Consider the following 19,702-nt stretch of genomic DNA (forward strand, 5'->3'; position numbering starts at 1 on the left):
GATCTTGTCATATGCTTTCTCTGCATCTATTGAGATGATCATGTGATTCTTATTCCTCCGTTTGTTAATGTGGTGTATCATAGAGATTTATTTGTGGATGTTGAACCATCCCTGTGTCCCTGGAATAAATCTCACTTGATCATGGTGTATGATCGTTTTAATGTATTGCTGTGTTTGATTTGTCAATATTTTGTTGACGATTTTCACATCTATGTTCATCAGTGATATTGACTTGTAATTTTCCTTCCTGTGTTGTTCTTATCTGGTTTGGGATCAGGGTAATGTTGGCCTCATAGAATGAGTTAGGAAGAATTCCATCGTCTTCAATTTTTTGTAATAGATTGAGAAAGATAGGTATTAAATCTTCTTTGATTATTTGGCAGAATTCTCTAGAAACTCCATCTGGTCCTGGACTTTAGTTTTTTTGGAGGTTTTTGATGACTGTTTCAATGTGTTTACTTGTGATTGGTCTATTCAGATTCTCTATTTCTTTTTGATTCAGTTTTGGGAGATTGTATGAATCTAAGAATTTATCCATTTCTTCTAGATTGTCCAATTCATTGGCATATTGTTTTTCATAGTATTCTCTTATAATCCTTTGTATTTCTGCAGTATCTGTTGTAATTTCTCCTTTTTCATTTCTGACTTTATTTAATTCAGCCTATAAAAACAAAATAAATTCATTTATTCGGCCTTCTCTCTTTTTCTTAGTGAGCTTTGCTAAGGGTTTGTCAATTTTTTTAATCTTCTCAAAGAAACAGCTTTTAGTTTCATTAATTCTTTCTACTTTTTTTTAAATTTTGTATTTCATTTATTTCTCCTTTGATTTTTATTGTTTCCCACCTTCTGCTGACTTTGGGCTTTGTTTGTTCTTTTTCCAGTTCTGTTAGGTGCAGTTTAAGTCTTGTTATTTGAGATTTTTCTTGTTTATTGAGGTGGGCTCTTATTGCTGTGAATTTCCCTCTTATGACAGCTTTTGCTGCATCCCACAAGAGGTGGCATGTCATATTTTCATTTTTGTTTTTCTCCAGGTATTTTTAAATTTCCAAATGAAACCATTTTTCATCTGCTAAGAGAAGTGAAGACCTGGTTGCCTTCAGGCAGCTCAATTTAGGCGAGATGCAATACATCTTCTTAGGAAGTATTGACTTAAAAAGCTCTTAAGCTGGGATAAGCAGGTTATCTTATGGATTCAGGCCTGGAGTTTGTTCTGAATTTCTCAAAAATTCTTAAGAGGTTGGATTTGAGGAAGAAACAACCTTTCACAAATGTAATGTTTAGGATTAGAAACATATTTAAGAAGTTTTACCAAGCCACTACAATCAAAAACAGCAAAAAGTGATCTTAACCTCAGATGTTTCCATGAGATTGTGTAGCAGTGATAGAAAATAACCTTTCAAAAAAATAAATAAATAAAAGATAGGTGCAGATTGTTAATCAAAATGTAATTATTGCTTAATCATTGGTGCATTGTAAATTAATGCTATCTTTGGGATCTGTGATGTTATGATTCTGTGCATTTACCAAAAACTTATTTTTCAAAATAAGTTCACCAAAGCTAAATATTTATATATTTGAATTATTTTGAAAACTCTTTGACCAGACACTCCACGCATTGGAGTGAGCACTTATACCCATGGAAGATGGACGTCATACAATCAAATAAAAATGAAAATCCAGGAGGATAATTGGCATACAAAATGCTATCTGACTATGAACATTCTATTTTAATTCAGAATTTAGCTAATGAGGTTTTAGCTGATCTAGGGCTACATTTCAAAGTAAGGGCATTTCTTGCACTTCATTAGGGTAAGATAAAGTACATATGACTGCTTCTTAGTGTCCTTTAATTTGTATATTTTTTTTCTTAAGAGAGAAGAACACTTCTAACTTTTTATTTGTCCTTCAAAAGTAGGGTGCAGATATTTTACTGTGTTCATGGACTTGTTATCTCGAACATCCTTTCTTTTCTAATAATCTTTGTCTCAGTGCTTCTAGAGTGAGTGTATATAGAAATGGGTGAATAGTCCCAATACCAATAAGGAATAAGTTCTAAAGAGAGTTCATAACTGAGAAATATCTCTGAAGGTAATGGGATATAAAGTTTCAGTTCATTTTGAACTGCTTGAATCCAAAATATGAACATTTTATTGGGTGCCTCTACACTGTTTTATTCATTCCACACTCTTTTCTTTTTTAAAAGATATCCTATCTAGATGGAACCACAAAATCTAACAGGTGTCTTAGAATTCCGCCTCCTGGGTCTTTCAGATGATCTGGAACTGCAACCCCTACTTCTTGGGCTGTTTCTGACCATGTGCCTGGTCACCATGTTTGGGAACCAGATCATAATCCTGACTGTCAGCTCTGACTCCCACCTCCACACCACCGTGTACTTCTTCCTTTCACACCCGTCTTTAGATGATATAAGTTTCAGCACCACTATAGTCCCCAAGATGCTGGTTAACCTCAAGACACACAGCAAATCCATCATCTATGCAGGCTGCCTAACTCAGGTGTCCTCATTTTCTCTTTTTGTATATTTAGATAGTCTACTGCCAGTCATGATGGTCTATGTTGGTTTTATGGCTATTTGTCATCGTCTGCACTGCCCAGCCATCATGAACTGGTGTCATTTTTCATCAGTCTTTTGGACTCCCAGCTGCACTACTTGATGATGTTACAGCTTAGCTTCTGTGCAGATGTGGAAATCCCTTATTTCTTCTGTGACCCTCCTCAACTCCTCAAACTTGCCTGTTCTGACACCCCTACCAATAACATATTAATCTATTTTATTGGTGCCATCTTTGGTGGTGTTCCACTCACAGGGATCCTATACTCTTATACTCAAATTATTTCCTGCATACTGAGCATCTTATCTTCAGGTCTGACATACAAGGCCTTCTCCATCTGTGGATCTCACCTGTCAGCTGTTTGCTTATTTCGTGGAATAGGCCTTGGGGTTACCTCAGTTCAACTGGCTCATCTTCCCCAAGGAAGGAAGCAGTGGCCTTGGTGATGTCCACTGTTGTCACCTTTATGTTGAACCCCTTCATCTACAGCCAGAAGAACAGTCACATCAAGAGCGTGTTGTGGAGGATTGTTAGCAGAATAGCCTAATCTCAATACTTGTGCTTTCTTTTTTGGTTCATAGGAGTGGAAAAGGCAGCAAAATCAAACAGTGTAACAAGAAATTCTGAGTCTGCACTCATATAGTGTATATGTACCTCCACAGCTCTCTGCTTTAAATTTACAATTACCTATGTTAGTGTTGCTAGAATAAAGTTTGGAGATTATTTTGGACTGCCTACTTAAGTGATAGCACCCCCCCCCCCCCAAGGATTATGCATCACACATCACAACATGCATCATACTCTGTTACTTTCCTGACACATTACCCAAGACTCTTGGGCATGAGCAGTCTTGTTTCTATAATTGCAGAATAATCATAACTCTTTCTTCCTTGTTATTTATTATTTCTCTAGTTTTCCCAAGATCTTTTCTGTATATTAGGAGGATCTAAACCCTACCTTAAGGAAAAAGACATCTATATTTTTGCTCCTTAAGGATCTTGGTCAGATTATTTAGCAAGTAGGGTGATAATTTAATTTCCTGTCCAAACCAGGGTAATATTTTAAAATTCAAATTGGACACTATTAATGCTGAGTTTGAATAAACAATTATCACTTGAGATTTTCCTAGGAAAACTAGAATGTATGATTCCTAAGGAGAAAATGGGAGAGGACAACAGGAGCAAAGGCAATTCCCAATTTCCCTGATAATTCTCCCTCCTATTCCATCTAATATCTCACCAATCATATTACATATCCAGACACAAAGGGGTGAATGCTGTATGACTCCATTATAGGAGGTCTCTAGATGGCTCAAATTCATAGAGACAGACAGTAGGATGGTGGGTGCCAAGGACTGGGGTTAGAAAATGGGGAGTTAGTGTCTAATGGTGACAGAGTTTCAGATTCAAAAAAGGAGAATGTTCTGGAGGTGGATGGTGGTGATGGTTTCACAAAAATGTGAAAGTACTTCATGCCACAAAACCGTGCACTTAAAAATGGTTAAGGTGGTAAATTTTATGTTATTTCACCACAATAAAGAAATGATTTCCTGTGAGAAACAAGGGACATTTTACTCCAAGTGTTGGGTGTGTTAGCCCTCAGCAATCAAGCCCTGTAGGGATCTGCCTCAGCTGCAGAAAGTCACCTTAACCAAGGTCATGCCTACTTCCTTGGGCAGCCCACATCCGATGACTCTTTGATGCAGGTATAAATATTTGGCCCCGTTTCCCCAATTCCAGCAGACTCCAAGGGATTGTCCTAGCTCCAGAGCTCCCTGGTAGTTTTGAGGGGCCTTTGCTGGGCTTAAACGTGGCTTGACATTTTTCACTGCTTTTCCTTGCTACAAAGAGTTTGCCAAACTGTAAAGTCTGAGGGAACAGTCCCACAGGACTGCCCTCACTTCAGATGAGTTGGCTACACTTTTGGGGACTCCCTCACATTCAATATTTTGCTAGAATGATTCAAACTGAGGGGACTCTCACGGATTTCATAATGCACTAGATTGGCTCACGGAACTCAGGAAAGCATTGTACTTATGATGACAGTTTTATTATTGCAAAATGATACAAATTAGAACTATCCAAAGGAAGATACTCATAGGGCATATATGTATGAAGGGGCTCCATATGTAAAGCTTCTTGTCCTCTCTCCATGGAATCCAGACCCCAGACATGTTACCTCCTCCTGTGTATGATGTGTGACAATACTCAAAGAATATTGCCAACCAGGTATCTCACCTGAGCTTCCATGTCCAGAATTTTTATTGAGGCTTCATTGCATAGAAATGATTAGTTGAATTATTGTCCATAAAGTTGAACTTGATTTCCAGCTGCCCTCTCCAGAGGCTGGGCTGATATCTCTTTGCCAAAAGTTGCAATTCTTTAATCATATGATTGGACTTTTTGGCATGACCAGCCTCCATCCTGAGTCATCTAGCATAAACTATCAGGTATGATCCACAGGAGAGGTGCCCACCATGAATAACCAATAACTGCTAACCCTGGGGAAATTTCAAGGATTTAAATGTCACCTCCTAGGAACTGGGACAAAGGCCATTACCCTTTTTAGGTGAGTCCGAATTCCTTACATACCTACCTTTCCAAAGTTGTTTATATCAGGAGGTCTACGTCTTAAACCTCCACATGTTAATCACTGTCACAGAGTCTGCTTCACAACGAACTCAACTTGGGATGCCTTGTTACTAATAAAATTAATTTGAGAAGACTTTAAGGACTGTTCCAAGATAGTTATTTGAACAGTCAGTGATGGTCTGTGAATTACAAACCCAATTCTGGGTTCCATGTGGGAAAATTCAAGGAGAGGAGATGAACAATAAAAATTGGGGGGCATCAGGGAGGTCCTCATAGAAAATCTTGATGAATCTGGAAACCCAAACTCAGAGATGTTTTGTAGAAAAGGGGTGCAGAGTTTGAAATAATATCTGCATGAGTATTATACTTCAAAAAAGTTTATTTAAAAATACTACACCCTGGGATGTAAAGTATGAATTAAGAATAATAATTAATTTGGCCTGTGTCATCCTCCTGAAACATCTCCTCCTCAAATTTTTAGAGCCAATGGTCCAATCATAAGCACTCCTCTCCCAAATTTTGTTAGTAGTTTGGCCAGAGTCTTTCAATTCTTTTGTTCATTAGATTTCGAAGGCATTGAACATGGGGATGACTTCATGGTTTAACACTGAATATGTTTCTGCCCTTCTGGGAAGAGGAGGTTTCTGAAGAACTGAGGAACATTCTAAGGCTTGTCCATTAGAATAAAGAGATGACACCAACTAGTGGAAGGTGCTTTAACTTCATCTTGGCAGACATACTACTTAATTCTCATCGTTTCCACTGTCAAAATCCACCAGCATATAGCTATCCAGATTTTCCAATGAGAGACTTACTCCCTTCTGGGTCACTCAGATCTCCCCAATTTTGTCATTTTATTGTTACTTTTAAAAAGTATTTTACTGAGGTCGTATTGGCTTATAACATTGTGTAAATTTCAGTTGTACATTACTATACAGTTTCTGTATAGACTGCATCATGTTCACCACCAATAGTCTAGTTTTATCCATCATCACACATATGTGCCTCTTTACCCTTTTTCCATTTACCTGACCCCCTTTCCTTCTGGTAACTACAAATCTGTTCTTGTCCATGTGTTTGTTTATCTCCCATATGTGAGTGAATTCATACAGTGTTTCTCTTTATCTGTCTACTTATTTTGCTTAGCATAATTCCCTCAAGGTCCATCCATATTGTTGCATATGGAACGATTTTTTCTATTTTTCTGGCTGAGTAGTATTCTGTTGTATATATATACCAAATCTTTTTTATCCATTCATTCATTGATGGGCCCTTGTGTTGCCTCTATGTCTTGGCTATTGCGAATAATGTTGTGATGAACAAAGGGATGTATAAATCTCTTTGAAGAGTTGATTTCATGTTCTTTGGATAAATTTCTACTAGTGGGGTAGCTGGATCATATGGTTTTTATATTTTTAAGTTTTTGATAAATCTCTGTACTTTTTTCCATATTAGTTACACCATGTTGCCTTCCCACCAGCAATGCATGAGGGTTCCATTTCCTCCACATCCTCTCCAACATTTGCTATTTTTTGTCTTATTAATTATAGTCATTCTGACAGGTGTAAGGTGATATCTCACTGTAGTTTAAATTTGCATTTCCCCAATAAATAGTGATGTTGAACATCTTTACATGTGCCTGTTGGCCATGTGTATATCTTCTTTGGAGAAATGTCTGGTCATATCCTTTGCCCAGTTTTTTAAAGTAATTTTATTGAGGTCATACTAGTTTACAACATTGTGTAATTTGGGGCGTACATTATTGTTTATCAATTCCTGAATAGACTTCTTTTTTTTCTCTTGCCTGAGTAGACACGGTATTCAAAAAGAGACTACTAAAACCAATGTCAAAGAGTGAACTGCCTATATTTTCTTCTGGGAGTCTTATGGTTTCAGGTCTTACATTCAAGTCTGTAATCTATTTTGAGTTGATTTTTGTGTATGGTGTAGGATAATGGTCTACTTTCATTCCTTTGCATATGGCTGTCTAGTTTTCCCAACATCGCTTATTGAAGAGATTTTCCTTTCTCGGTTGTGTGTTCTTGGCTGCTTTGTTGAAGAGTAACTGTCCATAGATGTGTGGTTTTATTTCTGGGCTTTGACTTCTGTTCTTTTGATCTGTGTGTCTGTCTTTGTGCGAGTACCATGCTGTCTTGATGACTATAGCATTGTAGTATATTTTGAAGTGAGGGATTGTGATGCCTCCAGCTTTGTTCTTTCTCCTTAGGATTGCTTTGGGTATTCATAGTCTTTTGTTGTTTCATATAAATTTTAGGATTCTTTGTTCTATTTCTGTGAAGAGTGTCATTGGTATTCTGATTGGGATTGCATTGAATATGTATATTGCTTTAGGTAGTACAGACATTTTAACTATGTTTATTCTTCTGACCCATGAGCATGGAAAATTTTTCCATTTCTTTAAGTTTTCTTAAATTCTTTCAATAGCTTCCTATAGTTTTCAGTGTACAGGTCCTTCACCTCTTTGGTTAAGTTTATTCCTAGATATTTTATTCTTTTTGTTGTGATTGTAAATGAGACTGTATTCTTGAGTTCTCTTTCTGCTATTTCATTGTTAGTATACATAAATGCAACTGATTTTTAAAAATTGATTGCATATCCTGCGACTTTTCTGTAGCTGTTGATCATTTCTAATAGTTTTCTGATGGATTCTTTAGGGTTTTCTATATATAGAATCATGACATCTGTAAACAGTGATAGTTTCTCTTCTTCCTTTCCATTTTGGAGTCTGTTTATTTCTTTTTCTTGCCTAATTGCTCTGGCGGAAACCTCCAGTACTACATTGAATAGGGGCAAGAGTGGGCATCCTTGTCTTGTTCCTGTTCTCAGAGGGATGGTTTTCAGTTTTTCACCATTACATATGATGTTGACTGTGGGTTTGTCACACATGACCTTTATTATGTTGAGATACTTTCCTTCAATACTCATTTTATTGAGAGTTTTTTTTTTATCACAAATGGATACTGTATCTTCTCAAATGCTTTCTCTGCATCTATCGAGATGATCATGTGATTCTTATTCCTCATTTTGCTAATGTGGTGTATCACACTGATTGATTTGCAGGTGTTGAACCGTCCCAGCATCCCTGGAATAAATCCAACTTGATCACAGTGTAGGAGCCTCTTAATGTATTGCTGGATTCAATTTATCAATATTTTGTTGAGGATTTTTGCATCTATGTTCATCAGTGATACTGGCTATAAGTTTGTTTCTTTCTGTTGTTCTTGTGTTGGTCTCATAGAATGTGTTAGGAGGTGTTCCATCTTCTTTAACTTTTTGGAAAAGTTTGAGAAGGGTAGGCATTAAATCTTCTTTGACTTTTTGGTAGAATTCTCCAGCAAAGCCGTCTGGTCCTGAACTTTTGTTTTTTGGAGTTTTTTCGTGACTGCTTCAATCTATTTACTTGTGATTGGTCTATTAAGATTCTCTGTTTCTTCTTGATTCAGTTTTGGTAGGTTGTTATGAGTCTAAGGATTTGTTCATTTCTTTATGGTTACCCAATGTGGATATATAGCTTTTCATAGTATTCTCTTAGTATTCCCTTTGTATTTCTGTGGTATCCATTGTAATTTCTCCTTTTGTCTCTAATTTTATTTATTTGAATCTTCTCTCTTCTTTTCTTGGTGAATCTGGCTGTTTGTCAATTTTGTTTATCTTCTCAAAGAACCAGCTCTTAGTATCATTAATCCTTTCTACTGAGTCTTAGTCTGTATGTCATTTATTTCTGCTTTAATTTTTATTTGCATCCTTCTGCTGACTTTGGCTTTGTTTGTTCTTTTTCTAGGTCTGCTAGGTGTAGTTTAAGATTACTTATTTGAGACTTTTCTTGTTGGATGAGGTAGGACTGTATTGCTCTAAATTTCCCTCAGTACTGCTTTTGCTGCATCCCATAAGAGTTGGTATGTTGTGTTTTCATTTTCATTTTTATCCAGATAAATATATGGATAAAATATTTGATTTCTCCTTTTATTTCTTCATTGATCTAATGGTTATTCATTAGAAAGTTGGCTTCCACATATTTGTGACTTTCCTAACTGTTTTCTTGTTGTTGATTTCTAGTTTCATAGCATTGTGATCAGAAAATATGTTCAGACTTCTTAAATTTATTGATGTTTGTCTTGTTTCCCAACATATAGTCTATCGTTGAGAATGTTCCATGTGTATTCTGTTGTTTTTGAAGTGAACTGTTCCATATGTTCCTGTTAAGTCCATCAGTCTAGTGTTTCATGTAAGGCCACTGTTTCCTTGTTGATTTTCTGTCTGGACAAACTATCTATTGATGTAAGTGGGGTGATGAGGTCTGCTACTATTATTGTGTTGCTGTCAGTTTCTCCTTTTAGGTCTGTTATTAGTTGCTTTACATAATTTGGTGCTCCAGTGTTAGGTGCACAAATATTAATGTGTTATGTCCCCTGGGTGGAATATCCCTTTTATCATTATATACTGCCCCTCTTTGTCTCATTATATCTTCTATACTTGAAATCTTTTTTGTTTGATATAATTATGGCTACACCTGCTCACTTTTGCCCACCATTTGCTTGGAGTATCATCTTCCACCTTGTCAGTCTCAGCCTATGTTTGTCTTTACAGCTGAGATGTGTTTCCTGGAGGCAGCATATTTTTGGGTCTTGTTTTTCAATCCACCCAGTGACTCTGTTGATTTTATTGGTGAATTCAATCCATTTACATTGAAAGTGATTATTGATATATGAGGGCTTAATACTGCCATTCTATCTCTTGTTTTCTGGTTGTTCTATATTTTCACTGTTTCTTTTCCCTTGTATTTCTGACTGCCATTTCAGTTTGGTGTTTTTCTGTGATGGTTTCTCTTTATTTATCACTTGTGACTCTGCTCTGATTTTTTGTTTGCTGATTATCATGAGGTTTGTATAAAAGATCTTGCAGATGAGATATTCCATTTTCTGATAGCCTTTTATCTCTATTAGCCTAAGCAGATTCCGTCTGTTTCGTCTTCCCTTTCTGTGTTATTCTTGTCACAAACTATTCCTTCTTTATGTCTGAAGTTTGTGACAAAATTGAAGGGTTTATAGTTATTTTTGATGCTTTCTTTCCCCTTATCCTTTATGTTATATATGTTTGCTAACTTATTCTATTAGAGAGCTGAAAGGTTTTATTTTTTCTGTCTGTCTCCTTGCTCAAAGCTTTGTAAACCCTTGCCTTATTGTTTCAGGTAGAACGGCTCCTTTCATCCTTTCTTTTAAGGTAAGTCTAGTGGCGAGAAACTCCCTCAACCTTTTTTAATCTCAGAAAGTGTTTACTTCTCCATCATATCTGAAGGATAATTTCACTGGATAGAGTATTATTGGTTGATAGTTTTTGTCTTTCAGTTTGTTTTCTTTTTGAGGAAGAGTAACCCTGAGCTAACATCCACCGCCAATCCACCTTTTTTATGAGGAATATTGGCCCTGAGCCAACATCCATGCCAATCTTCCTCTACTTTACATGTGGGATGCCTGCCACAGCATGGCTTTATAGCACTGTGTAGGTCCACGACTGGGATCCGAACTGGTGAACCCAAGCCGCTGAAGTGGAGTGCATGAACTTAACCACTACACCACCAGGCCAGCCCCTGTCATTCACTTTTTTGAAGATAGGATTGAATTCTCTCCAACCTGTAAGATTTCTGCTTTGAAATTTGCTAAAAGCCTGATAAGAGTTCCTTTGTAGGTCATTTTCTTCTTCTTCACTGCCCTTAATATTTTTTCTTTGTCAATGACTTTTGACAGTTTTACTATTATATGCTTTAGAGAAGCTCTTTTTCATTGATGTAATTAGGACTTCTATTGGCTTCATCTACTTGAATGTGCAGTTCTTTCTCAAGGTTTGGGAAGTTCTCACTGCTATTTCTTTGAATCATCTCTCTGCCCCTTTCTCCTTGTCTTCTCCCTCTGGAATACCTACAACCCTTATGTTGATTTCCCTAAATGAGTCAGATATTTCTCAAGGAATTTCTTCATTTTTTAAAAATCTTAGTTCTCACTCCTCCACCTGACGCATTTGTAAATACCTATGTTTGAGATCACTAATTTTCTCCTCCATAAGGTCTGCTCTATATTTTACTTTTTACTTTACATTTTGTCTCACTAATTGTGTTCTTCATATCAAGAATTTTGGTTTTGTTTTTTGTGTTTTAGGGCTTCAATCTCTTTGACAAAGTATTCCTTCTGTTCATTAATTTTATTCCTGAGCTTATTGAACTGTCTTTCTGAGTTTTCTTTTGACTCACTGAGTTTCTTTGTGACAGTTATTTTGAATTTTCTGTCATTTAGATTGTAATCTTCTGTGATCTCAGGTTTGTTTTCTAGAGAGTTGTCAATTTCCTTCTGTTTGCAGTGTTACTCTAGTTCTTCATGGTGTTTGATGAATTGATCCTCTGCCTGTGTGTTTGTGATAGTAATCACCTTTTCTTATCTGGGTACAGCTTTGGTTACTTTGCTCTGGCCCCCTGGGTCTTGTATTCCTCCACTGGGTCTCCATGGGCTTGGATGCTGCTGTCCCATGCACCGCCTGTGCTGCTGTTCCCAGGTTGTCTTGGGGGTGCTTGTTGCACTGCTGTCATGGGTGGTGGATTTACAGGTGTCACTGTTGCTGGTGGGGACCTGAGGACCTGGAGACTTTTATACAGCCTCTGCTGCTGGTGGAACAGGTTTTGGGGTTGCCATGGCTGATGGGCTGGGTCACTGGTTTTGCTGTGGTTCCTGTTGATTCTGGTTGCAGATTCCACTGACCACCGCTTGGGGGACACAGGCTGTTTTCTCTGTTCTGGTGTGGCTGCTCATAGTTGTGCTGGTTGGGCTACTCTACATCCACACATGCTGGGCTGCAGCTGCAGGGTGAGGTGTCTTTGCATGAGCTGGGCTGCCACTTGTCAGTGGGTTGCACTTGTGCAGTCAGGACCTCCATGTTCAGTGGACGGGTCATGCTCATGTGAGCCAGACACCTTCACATGGGCTGGGCCACCATGCTGAGTGGGTGTGTCACACTCTGCTGGTGGGATCCATGCTGGCATGGTCTGTCCTTGTGTGGGCTGAGCTGCTGCCACTTAGTGGGGAGCATTCACATGGGCCGGGCTGCCACAGCATGGTAGGCAGGGGAGCTACTGCTCAATAATTGCATCTGGGCTGCCCCTACCTCCACTCACAGTAGCGCTGGCTACTGTGTGAGGGTCCATGACCTGATCACTCCTACCAAGGAAGGAGAGGGGGCCACTCCAAGATTTCCACTGTTTCCCAGGGGTCCAGTCCACCCACCTTCACATGTATAGCTGCATGAATCTCTCAGGCTTACTGTTGTGCTGTGTAGGGAATCCTTTGTTCGTTAATGAATGTCTGTTTAATTGTAACTTAGAAGGGAGGGACAAAGGGAACAACCGTGCCATAATTCTGACATCACCCCAAATTTTGTTGTTTTAAATCCTTATTACATTTTTCCAAAGCAATTAAATGATCTGAATAACACTACCTCAGTTATATAGTTTGCTTTTTCCATTCATTAAAAGTTTCACATAAACACTTTGCTCTTACAAGAGTGTCATAAGTAGCTTCTCAATATTCAGTTTCTCCCCCTTTTCATGTAAATATCATCATATAATGATACCTTCCATGACCACTCATCTAAATTCTCTTAATATGCTCTCTATCAAGTTAGTCTCTGTTCCTCTTTCACTAGCATTACCTTCTGAGTGAACTCATACATTTTCAGTCTTATGAGGGACAGTCTTTATATCAGGCTGCCTCAACTATTCTGTTGCAAATTAAACTGATGCATCAAAAAAGTGAGTTTTGCTGCTCTTCCAATCTGAAGTTCTTGGTGAGATGTCATATTATCAGCTTAAACAGACAAGACATAGGACAAGTTTATTGCCAAAACAATACTTTGGGAGAAATTTGTTATGAAGTATCATTAGTCATTGATTATACCAGAGGAAAATTGCATCATAATCCAATGGTTAAGGAAGACTTTATTCAAGACTATTGCAATAGGAGTCAAGACTATTGCAATAAGGGAGAGAGACTGAACTTACCTCCACTGAAATGAAACATGGGAGTATTTTAAAGCTGAGGTGAGTTGAAGGAAAAGTACTGGACTATGTTAGGGGGGAGGGTGGTTGATGTGATTAGACCATCTGTGTTTGCTAATCATTGCTTATTGAATTTAGGCTCCTACCCTCCCACAGAAGCTGGGAGATAGGGATGCTCTTTCTTGATGATTGCATTTCAAAGGGATGGCCCCCTGGTCTTTAAGAAAGACATTCTTGGGTCATAAAACTGATGAGAATCTGGGAGAATATTTATGTACATTTCAATAGGGTAGAGAAAGAATTTGCAATGACCAATTTTAAAAGTAAATGCTCTAAGAAAAGAGAGATCATGGATCTGTAGTTCAAAAGAAACTTGTATAAAGTTTAGTCAAGCTGAAGGGAATGTTAAAGCAGTCTTAGTCAATGGATATCCAACATTTACACTGTCTTTCCAACTTTGAAATTTGTGAGTTTTTGAATATGGCCCAGTTAGCTAAACTTCACACTACAGCAGAAGTTTTAAATTATGTTTAAAAGTATCTTGAGTTCTAAACTCAAATGGCACCTTTACCATGAGAAGGATGGTGGATGATTGAACAAGAAATCTGGAATAGCAGCCAGAGTCCATGACCCACAAGGATCTGTGGTAGTGGTGACAGGTCATAAATGAGCACACATCAAGTGTATTGTTTGACTTAGATGACCTAAAATATTGAGAGTAAGTCAGCAAAAGTCAGATGTCAGCTGCCACAATTGAATTCTTCCAGTTTCCATAGCCAAGCCTCTTTTCAGACTCAAAGCCTAGCGATTAAAGGGGAGGTGGATGTCCCTCTTAGAAGTCCATTATATTGTTCTTCAAAATGGTAATCTCCCTTGAGGACTCTACTTGGTGGCAAGTTGATTCCATCAGACCCCTTCCATCCTGGAGTGGGAAGTGATTCATCTTTACAAAGAAGAATATGTATGCATTTATGCTTAACTTTTCTTCCTGCAGAGCCTTGGCAAACACTACCATCCAAAGACTTAACGCATTATCCAACTTCTTTGTAGTGAAGAAGATATGAAAATAAATACTTATCAAGAGATATGCTGGTCATCACAGATTCTACACCAGCTGAAGCTGATCAGCATCACATTCCCAGAGAGCAGCAAATCTGTGACTCCATTCTTACTCTCCTGAATTGTAATCCAGTGCTTTGTCCTGACACCATACTTGAAGATATGTCCCCTCTCAATTAGATTTTCTCACTCTCTGGGATCCTGTGTTTGGTCCTTGAAGAATTCACCTGCAAAATGAAGCAAATAGACTTAAAAACATAATAGAACCTGATCTAGTTCTAATATTCTGGACTCTGTGTTTTTTCTATCTCTAGTGCTACATTTTTACAGCTTATTTTGGAAATGCCCTAAACAAACACATAGAGAAAAGTTCAGCCTCACCAATCACAAAATACATAATTTATCCATCAGTGTATTTTCTGTTTGGACATATAACGTGATCTAATGAATGCTGAGATCCAGGATTTAAGCTTCATAAGGGCAAAGATTTTCTCTGTTTTTTTTCTTCACTGCTGTCTTCCAGACAGCTACAACAGCCTGGCCTACCAAAGGTGCTCAGTAAATGTTGTCATTGGTTGAATTTGATAATAACTAGCAATGGTTCTCAATAGATTTCACTATTTAATCATTCTTTCTGAACTATTCTGAGTCGATACTTGAAGTGGCTGGTGTCAATCTGCAAGACTGTGAATTCAAGCAAGGTGTAGTAATGGATAAGTAAAAGGAGGGATGAGGAGAGTAGAACTGAGAATAACAGAGGAGTCACCATAAGAGGTTAAGACAAAGTGCCTATAGCGCAATTCTGACCAAAATCACTTATAGAGGTGGGCAAAGAACAAACTTCCATGTGATTAAGAGGTAGGATGTCTTCAATCAACTGCTGCTGCCACAGTCATCTCAAAAATCTAGGATGGTTGTTCTCATCACTGAACCTAGAGAATTTTCCTGAGAACTTTTTGTAGAGCACTCTTGATGTCCCTGTTCCAGATCCTATAGATGAGGGGGTTCAGCATTGGGGTGACCATGGTATACATCCCTGAGGCAATCATGCTTCTACAGGAAGATGCATTAGAACTGAGATACACACCGAAGCCTCTCCCACAGAATAAAGGAACCACTGACAGGTGAGATGCACAGCTAGAAAATGCTTTATATTTTCCATCAGCTGATGGGATTCTCAGGATTGAGGAGAAAATTTGTGTATAGGAGAAAAGCACCTCTGAGCAGAGAAACATGCAAAGAAGGCCAGTCACTATATATTGCAGAATGTGATTGATGAGTGTGTCTGAGCCAGCAAGCCTGAGGGCCTGAGCAAGTTCACAGTAAAAGTGTGGTATTATCCAATTGGTACAGAGGACAGTCACAACATCAGCAGACTATGGGTCAGGGACTACAGAAAGCTTATAAACCAGGACACAGGAACCAGCTGGCCACAGAGGCAGGGGTTCATGATGACTGTGTACTGCAGGGGGTTACAGATGGCCACAAACCTGTCATAGGCCATCACAGTGAGGAAAAAAGTGTCCAGCCCTCCAAAAGCCATGGAAAAAATTCCTCTGGGTGATACAGCCTACTTAGGTGATAGATTTACTTTGTGTCTGGATATCCAGCAGCATCTTTGGGCAGTGGTGGAGGTGAAACAGGTGTCAGCAAAGGATAAGTTTGAGAGGAAGAAGTACATGGGGTTGTGGAGATGGGAGTCAGAACTGATGACCAGATTGATGATCAGGTTCCCAAGCATGGAGACCACAAACATGGACATGAACAGACTGAATAGGATGGGTTAATGTTCTGAGTCTTGTGAAAATCCCAGGAGTAAAAATTCTGAAACATTTGTTTGATTTCCTGGTTCCATGATGCTGACACAATCAGCTAGATGATTGACAAAGGGAAAGAACATGAAATAGACACCATACAGAATCTATAGTGTCTCTACATTTTTAGTCTTGAAGTGAAGGATTGGGCATAAACACCTTTACATAACAAAATTGTGGAATCCTACATTCTGTGGTTTGTTATAAGCACCATTTCTTAGTGTTGATCAACCCCTGTCCATTGGCCTCTGGGACATTCATTCATCCTCTTTATCTTTGGCTTATAATGATAAAATGTAAAAGTTAAGAGCAACTTTGGCCCTTAGAGATAGAATGGTCCATACTCGCTCTAACACAAATGTGGAACACAAGGTCCAGGGAAGCTCAGTAAGTTGATTTGGGTTATCTACCTTGTGTGGGACTCAGAAAAGGGTCAGACATGTCTCAGAAGTGAGAAAATTTGAGAGAGTATTTCAGAATGAGTAGAATGTAGGCTTACTTCTCAAGGGGAATAAAAAGAAAGAAAGAAAATGTTTTCACCAAATACTAAACCACGTTCACAAATGCTTAATGTTCTGTGTAACAGGAACCATCAACATCCTGCAGGAACAGGGCCAGATGCTTTGTGGACATTTGCCACTTGAGAAAGTGCTCTTCATCTGTGAAGTTAAGGAATTGGTGAAACCATCCAAAGAAAGCAGGGATATCAAGGCTTAAACCATTTCAGTATGATAAGGTAAGATACTACAAAGGTCACAAACAGAATTTTGAGTAAAATCTTCTATGGTGCTCATTAAATACTGAAGGGAGAGAGAAATTGCACAAGTATATTTATATATAAGCCTTAAAGAATGAGGGTCAGACATGGCAATCACATTAGAGTGATGTTTAGAATGGGGCTGGGAAGACTGGAGCACTCATGTCAAGCCTACCTACACTCTGACTCTGTCTACTTTAGGTCCTGGGGGTTCTGTATTCAGACACAGAGGAATGGATCCTATACCTAGGGACAAGGAACAGCATAAGATCATGAAATGATCTTCAGTGTTCTGTTTGTTTTGTTAGAAGTATTTTTACACAGTTAGTATTCTGTAATGCCCCGATTAGAAAGTAAATAGGCCACAATTGGCTGTCATCATTGTCAGTCTTTTTAGGCATGAGAAACAAAAGCAGATAGTGTCTCTGGAGTGATAAAAATGGCCATATCATATGCAAATTGTTTACCTATGGATGAACATGTTTGTTCTGCCCCTTTGGGGGATGGGCAATCTGCAATCATCTCTGGTGTTTTCTGATCAGTTGAGAGATGTTCTAAGTAATTGTTATGATGCATCTTTAAAGTATAATAGTTTATAAAAGATTCCCTTGACTTTTAATGAATGTGGCTTGCTCTCTTGCATTCCAGTTTGTATTATTGATCAGAATAGCAGAGTTTGTGTGTGAAATACCTAAGATTCTGGGTCTTCCCTGGAGTGTGCTGTGCATGTTAATGGCATCAATTGCATTGGAAAAGAGGAAAAACAATTTCATTTATTACTAGATCTATTGCAGGGCTTCCTTCCTGGTCTCCAGGCTCACATTGAATTCCACCTGATTACTCAGTCACCTGACTGATATTTCCAAAATGGAAATCTGATTGTATCACTTCCCTATGTAAAACTCTTAGAACACCTTCCTTCCACATTCTGAAAATGTGCAAACTCCTTGGTGTATCATGGCTCCATCCTTACCCTCCAGCATTATTTCTCAGCGCTTCTCAACTTTTAAACTAAATTCTGATCATTCTTAAAAGCTTCCCTTTGTCCAGATGTGTCATAGTCTCTTATTTCCCCACAATTTTCAAGACCGTCTCCCTCTGCCTAAACTTCTTTCTACTTTCTTCTCTAGTTCCTACCTGTCATTTTATACTTGGCACAGCTTTCACCTGCTCAGGTGATTCTTGACCTCTCCAGGTCTCAATACCAGCTGAGTTCTTGGCACACAGGAGATCCACCATATTGGTTTGATGACTTACTAATAAATGGATGAGCCTAGAACCCAATATTTTTCCATTGCTTCAGCTTTTCAAAAACTCCTGGGTGTTTATGACTCCAAAAGTTTCAATAACACTTGCCTCCAGGAGGTTACTGTATGGAAAGAATAAAAGAAAGATGATGGTGGTCGAAGAAAGCTGGAAAGGGAGACAGAAAATGAATATAAATTTCTGATGATTAAGTATCCAGTGTGTCTTCTCAATCCTTATAGCAAATGTTGACCCATCCCTGGTCCCAACAATTTAGCCTGTTTTCTCTTGCTCTTGCATCTGCCTATTCTCTCATTTGAAATCTTTACCCATAGAAGCTTCAGCAACTGCTTCTCACAGGCTTTATCTGAAATACCTACTTGGATGTCCCTGAATTTCTGTTCTAATTATCTAGCGGTACAAACAGGAGGTAACTGAGAGACTAAATAGGCCAATTACACATTGACAAGAAATTTTGCAAAGAATCAATTGTCACACAGTTATTTTTCTGGGATTATAAATGAAGACATTCATCATCTTCCAAATTCCCTTCCTGGAGGTACCTCAATATTCATATTCTCAGTCCTTTTACTTCTATGTGAAAATGATAAATATCGTCCAGCCCTGAATGAGGAGAACCTGCCTTCTTTACACTCTCTCTTCAAACAGTTGAAGATTCAGTTTCCAGGAGAGAGCAATAGAAGAAATGTGGATGAGTATACTCATTCCTTTATCTCTGGCAAAAGACCTGGAAAGGAGAGAGCCAGAGGATGGGCAGAAACTGGACGAATGCCCCCACTTTGTCTCTCCCCCTAGTGCTACTCTAAGCATTGCCTAGCGTCTGGCCCTCGTCCTTGAGGACTCATATGTACACATCCTGGTTCAATGTCTCTTCTTACATATTTAATGAGCACTATAGAGGATAGCACTCAAAATTCTTTTCATGACCTTTTCTGACTTGAGAAATCTTTAAAGAAGGAGTCAGCCTACAAAGCTGAAGTATGTTCTCAGCTGCATATTGCTTACCCTGAGAAAGAGATGTACAGAATATGCAAACCCTCAAGGTTTAGAAAGTAGACGTGCTTGGTAAAAGTAAGTACATAACTATTTGGCAGCAGAGATGGTTTGTTTCCTGCTATGGTCAAATATTGCTTCCTCAAGCCAAATAAAAAGATTGAGACAATGAATAATGTTCAGTGAAAAAATAATGAATATTAAGGAGAGAAATCATAAGAATCAATCTTGTTCTGATGGACAAAACTGTGGGTCTAGCTTCTCCAAGGTTTGTGCTTAGGTTCTCAAAATTCAAATTCACCGCAATGATTAATTCTTTCATAAAGTCTCACTTGAATTTTGAGCAGTGGCCAAATTATGATCCAAATGTGTCATGAAATTATGAATAATAACATTCCTCCTAGGAAGAAGTTTTCCACACATTACACACCTTTTAACTTAGGAACAGAGGTTAGAAATTAGAAGTGGAGGATACAGCCATTTGTCACTTACACTCCCCCCTTTATCCATGCACCAAATAAATATGTCCTATTCCGTTTCTAGGGTCTAGTGTTAGCACGTAATTTTTCTGAGCCATGCCAGAAAGAGAG

General features: G+C 38.3%; 2 pseudogenes; one reads left to right on the forward strand and one right to left on the reverse strand.

Annotated features, from left to right (window-relative positions):
* Nucleotides 1-2,216: 2,216 nt before the first annotated feature.
* LOC103563606 (olfactory receptor 7E178-like) lies at nt 2,217-3,120 on the forward strand (annotated as a pseudogene).
* Nucleotides 3,121-15,214: 12,094 nt separating this feature from the next.
* LOC103563607 (olfactory receptor 7D4-like) lies at nt 15,215-16,044 on the reverse strand (annotated as a pseudogene).
* Nucleotides 16,045-19,702: the final 3,658 nt, after the last annotated feature.

Source organism: Equus przewalskii, chromosome 6, assembly GCF_037783145.1.
Source record: "Equus przewalskii isolate Varuska chromosome 6, EquPr2, whole genome shotgun sequence".
Taxonomy (NCBI): Eukaryota; Metazoa; Chordata; class Mammalia; order Perissodactyla; family Equidae; genus Equus; species Equus przewalskii.